The 12336-nt window shown below is 43.3% G+C and overlaps 1 long non-coding RNA gene across 2 annotated transcripts in view; it reads left to right on the top strand.

Annotated features, from left to right (window-relative positions):
• The window catches only part of LOC139053368 (uncharacterized), a 40064-nt gene extending 30071 nt beyond the window's left edge, over window positions 1-9993 (top strand). The window contains exons 5-6 of one of the 2 annotated variants that reach the window (XR_011510442.1): window positions 1089-1123; window positions 9779-9993. This is a non-coding gene — a long non-coding RNA (uncharacterized lncRNA). Of the gene's footprint in view, window positions 1-1088; window positions 1124-3214; window positions 4247-9778 lie in introns of those variants that run through there. The other variant, XR_011510441.1, reaches the window with a different exon arrangement.
• The last annotated feature ends 2343 nt before the right edge of the window (window positions 9994-12336 follow it).

Below are 12336 nucleotides of genomic sequence, written 5' to 3'. Positions count from 1 at the left end.
TTTTTGTATTTTTTGTGTGTATGAGGATATTACTGTTTTTACGCTATCTAAAGCTTAGCGTAGACAAACATTTATTGAACGTTGCTTTACTTATCTTGTGAATTCCTGTATTGATATTTATGTTGTTTACTCCTGTTGAAACACTTTGTTGTCCCCCTTACCCAATGCCCTTAAATGGGCCTGTGAGGTACTTTAAATAAATAAATGAATTAAATTTTATGTTCAGTAAAGGATGTGAAACATTTAAGTAAAATTTTCTCTAATCTTTTTGAAACAACTGCCAAAAAGAAATCGGACGGTAATTGGGAGGTTCGTTTCTGTCACCTTTCTTGTATATTACGGCGACTCTTGCATAATGCATTTTACGTGGAAAGCTTCCTGTTGCAAGACGTATTAAAGATATGAACTAGCGCATGATAATTAATGTCAATAATATACGCAAGACTGCTAGTCGGCCTAGTTGGAACAAATTCATCTTGAAACTTATTGTGCGCAACAAACAGGGACGAAGAATAGAAGAAACACAAGGACGAGCGCTTTCTAACAACTGGTTTTATTTTTGAAGATCCACCTGCTTGTATACCCACAGATCTGCGCGATCCAGTCATCCAGAGCACTTGTTCGCGCAGATCTGTGTGTATTATATGCGCTATAGGCGTGCTATGGATGACTAGATTGCGCAGATCTGTGGGTATATAAGCAGGTGGATCTTCAAAAATAAAACCAGTTGTTAGAAAGCGCTCGTCCTTGTGTTTCTTCTATTCTTCGTCCCTGTTTGTTGCGCACAATAAGTTTCAAGAATAATATACGTAACTCGTGTTAATTGTATGCCTGACGCGTCGATAGGCTTGCTGTTATTTGGTTTCATAAAAGACGAAACTACTTCACTTTCATTAACACAGTCTAAGAAAATGGTCTGCTCATTAGGAAATTTTATTGCCGGTATGTTGCTATTCATAGACAAGCGGGTGAAATAGACAAAATTATCATTAAATGCATCAGAGTTCGAGACCTTTGAACTACGCCCCATCCTTTATAATTCAGTAAGTGGAGGTATGTGACCAATTGCTGATTTTAATTTTTTCCAGAGTTCTTCAGATCTTCCTGCAGAAGAGCTGGATAGGTGAGTATAATAATTTTTCTCTGCTATGTCACTATCCTCATTCACGGGGTTTCTAAATGCTGTACAAGTTTTCAGTCCGTCGGTGCATCTTACTTGAAGAAATGCTCTCTAAATCTAGTCACTTTTTCTTATGTTGTTGAGCAGTTCATAATTCGTTGACAGATTTGTATGTTTCCTGCACTTACTAGAGGTTTCTTAAGGAAGACAATTGTCATAATCCACTTAACTTTGCGCAGAAACTGCTCATAAGCTGCGTCAGGGCCATTTTCATTTACAACATTGCACCAGTCCCAGAATTGCGACAGTGTGGCAGGATTTATGTCTCGCTACAAGTAAGATTAGTCCTGCTTCTTTAAAATGTTAACCTGGGACACTTAAAATGGGCGAGTGATCACTTATCGCAAAAAAAAATGACACCTGCCTTTATGCAACACCTATCATACTTGGTTATGAAATGTTTCAATATGGTACCTGTCTTTTCTGTTACCCTTGTCGGTACATTATTACATTCTGACATGAGTGAGTGTTTAATAGTGTCTCACAATCAAGCTTCATAGCAGCAGTAGCACATAGATTAAAGGGGCTCTGAACCACGCGTCGAGCTTGGTGAAATAACATACTCCGTTGGTAGCATATGCTGCTGTGAACGTATCAGCCAAGTTTTACTGTCGTATGTGGTGCGTGGAGCTTGCAAGCAGACCACGAAGTCGCCTTTCTCTCGAACACTCTTTTCAACAGAAACCTGCCTCCTTACTCTCTTAAGGAGGCAGGCTTACACTTTATTTCATAATAAAGCAGATTCCCACATGCGACTGCTATTGGTTGTTGTGGGCGGCTACGTAGCGTAGATACAGCGACCACCGCAGGCTTCAGTTACGAGTCCACTGGCTAAAAGCGCTGTGGCTTCTCGAGGACAACCACGTTTTGCTTATGTTTACTGCGTCATAGGCACCAAAATTGAAAGTCGTGGTGTCAACGTTAACATCAAAATTTAAACTTGAGCTTTATGCAAAGGTGACAGTTAGAAGGGGGATCATTGTGGGCATGCCCCACTGTACCGTAGCCTTCGCAGTGCAAGGCATTGAAAACGCAGAGGTGGGACTCCTGCGCCAATGGTGCCGTTTTGATACAAACGCCAATTCCTGTGCCAAACACGGAAAATTGACCGAAATCTCCGTACGCTGTGCCAGAGCGCCTTTGGCATGTGTGCTCCAGTGCTGGCTGCGAACAGCGAGCGGATTCTTCTCATAAAGAGAGTTCAGCCGTTCACATTTCGCACGCCGTGCGAGGGCACAGTTTATAATTTTCATGCTCTTTACACTGGACTTTTCCATGCTCCTGGTAAGTGGCCGGTGCCCCTGGTTCCACTCTTGGCTGTTGTCACCGCTGTCAGAATGGCCAGGGCAGCTGTATTTACAGTGTACAGTGAAATCTCGGTACAACGAACTTCAGGGGACCGCGGGAAAATGTTCGTTATTCTGAAAGGTCGTTATAGTGAAAGCCCAAAAATTAGCCATAACAATAGCATTTCAGTAACGCAAGCGTCCTACCTTTGAAACGGTACCTCCTTGAACTCGTTTCTCACACAATGCACACGTGATCGTCAGGCAAGGCACATTTGTTTGAAACAGTCCGTAATCGTATTCTGACGGGTGCAGCACAGACTCTGCAGCACGAACGATTCCAGACCGTCCGCATTCTTATGCACGCCTTCGGTCGCTGTGCCGCTTTTGACTATAAATATGCGGAGTTTTCGCAAGCAGTCCAACGCATCTGTGGCCGACACGGACTCGTCGCGGTCTTCGGGTGCTGCCGTAACGTGCAGCAAGATTCTTGCTGGTGCTTAAAGATTTTCTCCTTATCTTTGAGAATCGTGGCGATCGTCGACCGCGCCACTCCATGTTCTTTAGCCACGACGGATTGTTTCTTCCCGTCTTCTATCTCGCGAAGAATCTCTACTCTCTCGCTCAAAGAAAACTGCTTTCGCTTCTTCGCCGTGGTTTAGAGTTGTCACCTCCGCATCAGGAAAAAAAAAAGGCCCACTTCAGCGTTAATTACTACTTTTTTTTTTCTTCTGCCGCACCGTCTCAGGTTTTACGAGCCCATGCTTCCCGCCTCTCCACTCACAAAACCTGGTGCATCGTTGCCTCCACAACGGAGAAGGAAAAAAAAGTCTCCGCCCGCATCTTTCTCCTTCCGCGCCATCTCAGGTTTTTGCGGGAAGCAAGTTGCAAGGCGGCCCGCTCTTCGCGCTGCACCGTCTGCTAGCTTAGAGCTCCGACTGCCGTGACGGATACACTGAAATCTAAGAATCCTCGCAGTGACCGTGCAGCCGTGGTGGTTACTTCAAAAGAGAAGCTGATCGTCAGCGCGTCCCTGAAGACAACAGACCCCGCAGTTGCCGAAGAAGCGGCCGTAGCCCTTGCACTCGCACAGTCGAGCGTGGACACCGTAGTCACCGACTCAAAGACAGCCTACAGAAGCTTCCGCAGGGGGGTAATCTCCTCCGCGACCCGAGCCATTCTAGCCAAGCACAAGCCTCCGGGAAGAGCCATAGAGCTCGTGTGGGTCCCGGCTCACTCGCAGGTAGCAGGCAACACCATCGCCGACTACCATGCCCGAGAAATGTCGATCCGGGCCGAGCACGAGCCGGAAGAGCTACCGCACCCGGTTACCAGCTTTCGGGACATTACCCGGATGTACCGAGAAGAAAGGTGCAGACTGCCAGAACCGCACCCCAAACTCACCAGGCAACAACAGACGATCCTGCGTCGAGCGCAGGCGGGATCGCTTGCGCATCCCGTACTGATGAACCGCATGTACCCTGCGGAATACGATATGCTCTGTCCTTTTTGCAGAAGAGAAAAGGGCACCCTGCCGCACGTCTTGGCAGAGTGCACAAAACTCAAGACCCCCCCTCCTCCCCTTCCCACCAACACCCCTAATCCCCAATCCCTTGAGCGATGGGAGACCTTGTTATCCAGCCCCGCCCTACCGATTCAGCTCGCACTGACGGACAGGGGCCAGGAGCTGCTGGAAACATATGGGTCCCGTAACTAGGGAACCACCCCGTCTGGTGCCTGCGTGCACCACCGATTTATTTCGGGCCCAGTGAATGTTGCTTCATCATCATCATCGCATTTCGCGATATGAGTTCGTAGTACTGAGGTGTTGTTAAGATGACACGGAAATTAAATAACGATCGTTATTCTAAAATGTTCGTTATTCTGAAGTTTGTAGTAGTGAAATATTTTTACATTGAAACTATAAGCAGTCGGCACGGGATTTCATAAAAGTTCGTTAATCTGAAATGTTCGTTAATGTGGTGTTTGTTGTAACGGGGTTTGACAGTACTAGAATATGCTTTAGTGGGTCGAATGTCGTAATTTTTCTTCTGTGCTGAGCACCTGGTGCTTTTTTTCCGAGCTTCGGCATGGCCCGAGTCTTTGCCTGTACGACACCGAAATGATGTTGATGTGGCTTCACTCACAAACAGACAATGCGATTGAAGGCCGTTGTTTTGATCTGTGAGGTTTGTTCTGACAGGCTGCCCGATGGGGACAAACTGCTGTGGTTGTGCAATCAAGTTTGTGAGTTTGTGAAGAATTGTCTAACCATATTTTGTAATTACGTTTCAAGTTCATTGTATGTTGTGTTGATCTAATCTCTGGTGTATCCACTCCTGCTATGTCTCATGTATTGAGACAGCAGTATCTGGAAATAAATAAATAAATAAATAAATAAATAAATAAATAAATAAATAAAAGTGGAAACACTGCGTGTTAACCGATACATACGTAATAAGCTGGTACGGTTTATGCAGATACAAAATGCATTATGTTAAATGGCCACTGAGTCAGGGATTTCACTTTACTACATTTAAAACGAAACTACTGTTTAAGGAGGTACGGTTTAACGAGGTTTTAAGAATTTAAGGTTTCAAGAATTTAAACGAATTTGAGATGGTGTTGCACTCTAATGATTTTATGAGTGCATTCCAAACACTTACCAAGATAACAACTGGTGCCTTATCATGCCTGACTGGTGCCTTATCATGCCTAAGCTGGGACCTTAGTTAGGGGTGGGATATCTTTTGGGGGTGGGAAATTTCTCGGGATTCGTAGAGAAAATTCGGCATTCTAGATTTACAAAATTTATAAATAAATACAATTTGCTCACCAAATGTAAATTCGGATTCCAGAAAAACAAATCTACTGAACTAGTGCTGTTAAAAAAAAGGATATATTCTGTCACAATTTGAAAACAGCTTTTGTGATGGGAATATTCCTTGACTTTTCAAAAGATTTTGATCTTGTTAATGAAGAGTTACTTCTAGAGAAGCTATGGTACTTCAGAATATGAAGCCAGGCTGTAAAACTAATAAAATATTAACTTGTCAACATACATAATCATACTCAGAAATAAAACCAATTAATTCTGGTGTCCCACAAGGCAGTATATTAGGGCCACTACTTTTCAACATTTATGTTAATGACATTGTAAACATTAACCCGAATGCCAGATTCATAATATATGGTACAAGCATTTTCTTATCTGGACATAACATTCATGAACTCATACAAGGGTGCAATATGACGATGACTTCGCTGGGAAAATGGTCGCAATCTAATCATATGCGTGGTAATGAAAAAAAAAACACACAAGAGCAGTAATTTTCCAGCTGAAATATAAACCAGTTTGTCCACGCAATAGCATCATATTTAACTCCAAACAAATAGAGATAGTTGATTAGTTTAAATGTCTCGGTGTTAGCTAGATTTGACGTCATTGTTGATGTGTGCACTAACAATGTACTTAACAGCATATGTCAGCGTGTGCGTGGACACGTGCGCCAGCTCGCTCAGCGGATCCTTGAAAGGAATCCCATGCTGTAACTAGCTTTTTCTGCCATTCTTCCTTGGAGGTAGAATCGGCACTGCCCATGAGAAGTTAAGACACTCGAACCCACAACATTTGGTGGCCGTCGTACCCACTTGAAGATATGGGCAAACCAGCCAGAACTCCAAGCTGGATTCCGGTTGCCATTGTTAACATTGAGCTGGACTCGCAACCTTTGGTGGCACCTCAATTTCATGTCCGAGTTCACCGTGGACATACAATACATTGAAAGCCTGGTCAACGCAGCTGCAGATGCCTTCTGTATCGACGCAATATCCACGGCAACACTTGACATCGAAGAAATTGCTACGGTGCAGCACTTAGACGTCGTGCTTCGGGACCTCCGGTCCTCTGCAACGTCATTAGTGCTTCCAGACGTCCCCTTTCCATTTTCTTCAGTCGCTACCACTTGCAACATGTCAAGGAGTCGAACACTGCCATTCATTCCATTCCGACTCTTTCATCAAGTGTTTGATAACCTACACCATGCAAGTCATCCCCAGGTTCATGCCACCCAGCATGCCACCTGAGTGTACTCTGATATGCGCCGCTGGGCACGCGAATGCCTTCACTGTCAGCGCTCCAAGAGGACGCAACACACGAAGTCGCCAATGCACTCCTTTCGTCTCTGTGATGCCTGTTTCTATCACTTTGACATCTACATTGTTCGCCCGCTCTCGCTACCCTCCAAGGCATTCGCTACACTCACTTGTGTAGACCTTATGTAGACCTATGTTTGTCAATGGCTGGATTTCGTGCTGTGGATGCCGCAGCATTACAACCAATTGCGGCCGGCAGTTGAACATGGAGAAAGAAATGCAACAAGAGTGGATACTTTCACAGAGCCCAGCGGCTGAATCGAGTAGTACACCAAGACACTGGCATTAATACCCGAGCCACACTTCCTGTTTCATTTTTGGGTGTACATGTTTTGGCAGAATTATGTCTGGTGATATTGAAACAAATCCAGGCCCTGAGCATGATGACGTTTTGGCGAAGGTCTTAGCAACAGTTCAGCAGATTATATCCGGACAAGATGAAATTAAGGATGACCTGCTCGCAATAAAGAACTGGCAGGCATCTGTAGATGTCGAGTTGAGGCAGCTGTCTGCAAGAATCCGTGCAATTGAAGTTGACTCTGCAGAGATTAAAAACGCCCATAGCACTTTGGAATTCAGCTCATCTATTTCGGCTTGTAATTTACCGGACAAACTAAGGATACCACACTCCCGCTGTGAAGACGCAGAAAACCGAATGCGACGATCAAATTTGCTTTTCTTCGGTATTTCTGAAGATGCTTCAGAGTCATGGTGTACAGCCTAAGAAAAAGTTATAGCACTCTGGACGAATCATCTTGTATCAATCTGCAGTCTTCACAAATTGAACGCGCCCAACGCCTCGGCCAGTATCATGAAGATAAACGTAGGCGTATCATAGCTAAATTTACCTCCTTTAAAGACGGGCAACGTGTTTTCGAACAGGGCTATAAATTCAAGGACACTGGCTTTGCCGTGCTTGAGGATTTTTCTCTTCAAACACGCATTGCGAGAAAAAATCTTCTTGACTATGCTAAATCTAAAAAGATGCCATTCAGGCTTAACGTTGAAAAGTTGAGTATTGATAAACGGGTATACACGTATGATTCTGCTTCAAATACTGTGATACAGTCTTCCAGATAGCTGAACTGCGCCCCGGCAACACGTCCACAAGATATTAGTACGTTAGCTTCAAATGCTTGTAGTCGACCATCGGAGGGAGCTTAAAGTATCTTTCACTAATATTCGTAGCATTCTCCCCAAGCGCACTGAACTATGCTCTCGCTTAGAAAGCGATGGTACTGACATCTTATTATTAGCGGAAACGTGGCTTAACTCAAATGTTGCTGATCACGAAGTTTTATTTGACGCTGAGGATTACATCATTCACCGGAATGATCGGACCAATAGAAGGGGTGGTGGCGTCCTAGTCGCCATGAAAAAACAGATCGTACATTTTTATGTTAATGTTTCCTCCCCACTGGAAATCTTGTGGGTTTGTATTCCTTCACAGGTGCACAAGTGCCTGCTTAGGGTATGTTACAAAGCACCAGATCATATGACCTCGTTCACTTCAGACTTGACCGATAACCTTAGTGCAATTAAACAGAAATTCCAAACAGCTCATATCTTCCTTTTGGGTGACTTCAACTATCCTGACATAAACTGAAAAAACCTAGCATCTTGTTCTACCGACTCTGAGCATGTGTTGGTGGGCTAGTTGGTTAAGCAGTTGGTTAGCGCCTACGTGCTGTCTCGTGTTTCCCTTCTTCGTGTGTTGTTTTATTCGGCGCTGTTTTTGTAATTAAACTACCGACTCTAATGAATTCATAGAGTTTAGTCTAGATTTTCCATTTGTCCAGATAATAAATCAACCTAACCGCGGTGATAACATCTTGGATTTGATCCTTACGAGTGCTCCCGAGTTTATCAGCCCAGTGCCTTTTTGTGAAGAATTTAGTGACCATCTGCTTCTCGAATTTACAATTACTACATCTTTTTATCAGCGTATCACATGGCCCAAACAAATCTTAGATCATAAAAAAGGAGACTACGATGCCATCAACCTCGGTTTAGAAAACTTTTGCCGCACATATATTCCTACTTTTCCTGGCACACCGGTCAACAAAAACTGGACTTTATTTAAAGAAAAATTAACTGACCTTGTTCACTCATACATACCGTGAATTTCCTTCCGGGTTAATATATGAAAGCCTTGGTTTCACTGGTCTTTGTGCACGCTAAAGAACAAAAAGAAATGTTTATTTAGGAAAACTAAACAATTAAGAACCTCACAATCACGGCTTAACCACAAAGCAGCTGATCAAAAATACTTTCAAGCTGTACGCAAAGCTAAACACACATTCTATTCACGTCATCTTCAATCTGTTATCAAGAATAACCCGTCAAAATTCTGGAAGACCATATCACCGAAAAACAAGGATGCTAATATATTACTTCAAGACAACATCGGGGCACCCATAAGTAAACAAGAGTGTCCATTTGTTTTTAACACTTTCTTTAGATCTGTCTTTGCTCATGAAGACCATTCCAGTATCCCACAGCTAACCGATGTCCTCTATCAGTACATGGAACCTATAAACCTAACTGATACTGGTATTGCATCTTTAATCAATAACCTCAAGTTATCAACTTGCTGTGGCGTTCACGGCATAAATTCTAAAATACTTAAGAACACCGTAAATCATTCCAGCGTTATCCTCTGTAACATATTCGAGCAATCATTGTCTACCGGGGAAATACCTGATGATTGGAAAATCGCTAAAGTTATTCCCATTTTTAAAGCTGGTGATAGAAATCATGTCAGTAACTATCGCCCAATATCTAACCTGTATCGCATGCAAACTTCTTGAGCACATCGTCGCATCAGGCATCGCACATTACCTTGAATGCAATAACTTTTTTCCCAAGCCAGCATGGATTTAGGAAGGGATATTCGTGTGACATGCAGTTAATAGAATTCACCAGTGAACTTTTTTTCTAACATGGATGAAGGTTTCCAGACTGACTGCATTTTTTGGACTACTCCAAGGCATTTGATCATGTTCCACACTCCCGCTTAATAGCTAAACTATCGTTGTTGCACTTACATTCTTCAACTATCTCATGGTTGCGTAATTTCCTGTCATTTCGTAAGCAGTTCACCGTCGTCGACGGATATGAATCCGATTTAACTGATGTCTCCTCTGGTGTTCCCCAGGGCAGCGTCTTGGGTCCATTACTGTTTTAATCTACATGGCAAGAACCAGTTGATCAACGGCAGTTCGTGATCAACGCTTTCGTCATCTGGCGACGCAATTCTACTGGCCTACCCTTTCAAGTATCTCAGTCTAACGTCATGACTTGGTGCCGCTATAAAAGACCGGCATGATTTCATCTTCTGTGGGCATGGCGGATCCAAAGCCGCCATGTCGCTAGACGGAACGCTTCTCTGCTTACTGCAGGTTAGTCTCCGCTTTAGTTCAATACGTAGTGATTGTCAAAGCTTAATGGTTCTGCAAACAGTTTTATAACTGTGCAAACAAACAACCACAGAGAGCATACAAGGACAGGTGCCAACTTGCATTTTCGGCTCCTGGCCAGCTTGTTGGATTATGCTCGCGCATAGGAAGAAATACGAATAGGTCCCAAAGGTACGGAATAAAGCGCCCCAATTCCTACGTACATTGCAGTGTTGGGGTAGTCTATCAGATTCCTCTGTCATGCGGCGAAGTCTACGTAAGCCAAACAGGAAGGTGTGTGAACATACGCTTGCGTTGGCATGAATTGTCAATAATAGAGTGAGTGGGCACCTTCCTATTCATTGCTTGGTATGCCAGTGTAAACCGATCCTGAAGTTAAGATATTGTGCTGGTGCCAAGATAGCTGAGTGATAAATACACGAGGCGCATCAGATTACGAAGAAGGGCGTTGATTGTGTCACCAACACTTCAGTTTATCTGTACAATGGGATGAGGTTTAGTGATGAACGTAATAGGATGCGTGTTCCTTGAACAGAAAGTTTTGAGTGATTACTGTTTCTCCGTGCACATGAAGTGGTGTATTTCTGAGATGTACTTATGTGTGGTCTTTGTTGAACAAAGATTAGTTGCAAGTCTGCGCCTGTCTTTGTGTACCCTCTCTGTGGTTGTTTGCGCAGATATAGAACTGTTTGCTAATATGCACCAACTCGCCCAACAAGAAGTTCTTCCAAGCTACTTAGTGGTTCTGGCTTGCCCACGGCAATGTTTTGTAACAGAGTATGACTGCTTTCTCGTTTGCAAACTACTCATTTTCGGCCACGTGGAGGAAAACTCGGGACTTACCCAGAAGGAACTGTATGAGCACTTACCTGAAGGTCAGACAGAAATTCGTAAGGAACTATTAGAAATATAAACTCAATCTGTTGAACTGAAACCGCAGATGCATGACTTTAGGCGTATTTTGGAAAATATGGCGTCTGAGAGATTAGTGCAGCATGAAAATACTGTTAAATTGCAAGCCACTTTGAAATCATTTGAACATGCAATGTCATATCAAACTAAAAAGGTAACAGACCTCGAAGACCATAGCAGATGCTCTAATTTAATTGTTCATGGTATACCTGAGACCTCACTCTATTCAGAAAAGGAAAGAAAAAGGTTGTGAAGGGTATTTTCCACGTCAAACTTGAGGTTAAATGCGAATCTGTTGTGCATATCCATTGACTTAGTAAGCAGGTGGGAGAGTGGCCTGTAATTACACCTGCAAGAGTGTAAGGAAAAAAAATACTGAAAAACACAGGCAAACTGAAGGGCTTAAATATCTGTATTAAGAATGATCATTCTAAATCAACATTAAGAAAACGCATTCTGCTCTGCAACAGCACAAATGCTGAGATAGAACAAGGCCAAATAATCAACCTGACACTTGACAAATTAAAGATCGATTAGAATATGTATTTTTGGGACGAAGTGCAACACAGGTGGGTGAAAATGACCAGCTACAAAAACCACCCCTGAACTGTCCAGAACTTGACGTAATGTCCATGCGCATGACGATCAACTTCGACTCCTTAATTTGAAAGCTCGTAGCGTTAGGAATAAAACGGAGCGCCTTGAAATTTTATTGCTGCAGTACCATCCTCACATTACCGTAATGACTGAGGTGTGGTTACATGAACGAGTGAGTAGTGATATTGTTCTGCCTTCCTATACGGCTTTTCATAAGGACAGGCAATCAAGGGGAGGTGGTGTGGCCTTTCTGATCCAACACAAATTTGACGCTGTCTTGCTGGTGGACGTATTGGAACTTTAATGTATCTGCATTAACATAACCTTGTGGGACAACTCTTTCGTCTTACGTGCATTATATAGACCGCCTGACTGAACTCTTGAATTCTTACTAAAATTAAAAGTGCAAGTGTCTAAATACCAGGACAATAAAGTTCTTTTGATTGGCTATCTTAATCTGCCTGGAGTAGACTGGGAATGTTTTGAGACATTATCAACCAATACCAGTCATGCAAATATTGTCATGTGGTAGTGACGGTGAAGAAAGAAAACAGTAGCAGTACTGGGAAAGACAAAACTAGCTTTTATTAGGCGAACCTGTGCCCACAAAACAGGCTACACTTAAAGCACAACGATAGCGGCGAACACAGTCGGCGATCGTCGAAAATCTGATCAGCGGGTCAAGCGCGTCAGCTTTTATAGAGCAGTCGTCAAATGTTCCAGACTAATCGTTCGGACCCGCGTGCCTTCCACAAAGTTCTACACCATTCGCGTTACGCGAAGAAAT

Source organism: Dermacentor albipictus, unplaced genomic scaffold (genome assembly GCF_038994185.2).
Source record: "Dermacentor albipictus isolate Rhodes 1998 colony unplaced genomic scaffold, USDA_Dalb.pri_finalv2 scaffold_101, whole genome shotgun sequence".
NCBI lineage: Eukaryota > Metazoa > Arthropoda > Arachnida > Ixodida > Ixodidae > Dermacentor > Dermacentor albipictus.
Note: the sequence above shows the minus strand (reverse complement) of the source record. Positions and strands in the feature narration are given on the sequence as shown.